Below are 2,291 nucleotides of genomic sequence, written 5' to 3' on the forward strand. Positions count from 1 at the left end.
TTAAGCAAAGTATTCCAGAAACATTTCACAATGAGGTGTTATAGCATGGAAAGGGAAAATAAAATAAAGAAACTCAGCCACATCTGCTTCTTCTCCCTGGCTAGCTTAGTTCTGAATGACAAGGAGTAAAGGGGTTTTATACCAATGATGAACTTATGTGTCAGTTGTTTTTCTTTTTTTTAACTTTGGGAAAGTTGCTGGAATTATGCTTGAGAAGTAGCAAGTATTATGATTCACGTAATTGCAGGGAAGGCAATGAAGGCTGTAACATGGAATCCCTATCGTATAGCACAGCAAAAAGAAAGCAAAAGGTAAAATAATTATCCTTCTGTTTATCTGCCTCCAGAAGTTGTGAATGCTCCAACATTGGAAGTTTTTAAGAAGAGACTGGACAACCATTTGTCTGAAATGGTATATGGTTTCCTGCCTGAACAATTCTATTATTATTATTATTATTATTATTATTATTATTATTATTATTATTATTATTATTGTTGTTGTTGTTGTTGTTGTTGTTGTTGTCGTTGTCGTTGTCATTGTCGTTGCCGTTATCATCATCATCATCATCATCATCATCATCATCATCATCATCATCATCATCTTTGTGGACTAAGTTACAGGATAATATTTAGGACAGGGGTCTTCAAACTTGGCCCTTTTATGACTTATGGATTTCAACTCCCAGAATTCCTCAGCCAGCGTGCCTGACTGAGGAATTCTGGGACTGGAAGTCCAAAACTCATAAAAGGACCAAGTTTGAAGACCCTTCGTTTAGGTTGACCACATTGATGACATGGACGCCAAAAGGAGAATTTGGGTTTAAATAGAATCTCATAAAACATATTATAGAACCAATAGTGGTAGAAGTGGAATTGGTTTGGGTCTTTAATAATAGCTTAGTCATGGTTGGCTATAAGGAAGACCTGGGAAAAATTATCTGGAAAATCAAGGATGAAAGTGAAAAAGTTCAATTGAGGGAAACAAAGATGGTCATGAGACATTTAAAACAAACCAAGAGGAAATTGAATTCATTTGAGAAGTTATCTTCCTTGGATCCAAAATTGTTCATGATGGCAGTTTTACTCCTGAAATAAAATTCAGGATAACCTTAGGCCATACTGCAATGGTTAACATGAATCTGATCTAGAAAAGCAGAGATATTGATATAAATACAAAAAGCAGGCTAGTTAGATCAATAGTCTTCTCTACAATGATGTATGCTCTCTACAATGAGAGTTGGACACTAAGAATGGCTAATCAAAGAAGAATTGTTGCCTTTGAAGTGTGGTGCTGACATAAATTAATGGTATACCATGGCAAATCAGAGTAACTAACAGAGAGGTGTTAAATAATATAAAACCAGATACATCAGTCGAAGCTGAAATCATAAGACTATGTCTGATTTACTTTGGCTGTGTCCTGAATGCAAAGTCATTGGAGAAGTCCATGACGCTAGGGATGATTAGTGGAACAAGAAGAAGGGGCAAGCAAAAAACACGCTGGCTTTATAACATCAAATCTGATGCAAAGTTGAACATCCAACAATGGAAAGAAATTGTGTTTGACAGGGTAGGATGGGGAGCACTTGGCTATAAAGTCGCCAAGACTTGGACATGACTAAATGGTTAAAAACAGCAAACAATTAGTCAGCTGTGAAGTCAAGTTCTGATGGATAGGAGTGAAGACACAAATGACCAAATCTTCCATGAAGTGTTAGTTTTTTTTTATTTTGAGGGAGAGGTCCATGACTTGAGTCTCCCCCCTGGATTCATGGCTATTGCTAAAAAAAATAGGTAGAGGCTGTGGCCTGGAAGTCCATTGGTCAGTTCTGATTGGTGCACCAACAGTAGCCTTCACTGGAATGGATTGCCATGGTGATTTATATATTATCTATTTATTTATTTAATTAATTTGCCATCTATCTCACCATGGGGCTACTCTAGGCGGCTTACAATAACAAAAAGGAAGAAAAGGAAAGGGGTGCAAACAGAGCAGAAGTAAAATAATAGAACAATAAAGTAAACAACGATAAAGGAACCCAACAAGAATAATAATCTGTTCCTTTATCATTTTTTTATTTTTATTTTTTTTTTAACTTGGATGATTGGCAAAAGGGTATAAACAAATTTATTTGGGCGGGCAAGAAGCCAAGGGTTAGGTTCAAGATTATGCAGGATATAAGAGAACGAGGAGGACTTAAAGTTCCTAATTTAAAATTATATTATGATGCGGTGGTTTTGACATGGATTAGTGATTGGTTAAATTTGACAAATAGAAATATTCTTTCTCTT

This window comes from Protobothrops mucrosquamatus, unplaced genomic scaffold (genome assembly GCF_001527695.2).
Source record: "Protobothrops mucrosquamatus isolate PMUCROS unplaced genomic scaffold, P.Mucros_1.0 scaffold34, whole genome shotgun sequence".
Taxonomy (NCBI): Eukaryota; Metazoa; Chordata; class Lepidosauria; order Squamata; family Viperidae; genus Protobothrops; species Protobothrops mucrosquamatus.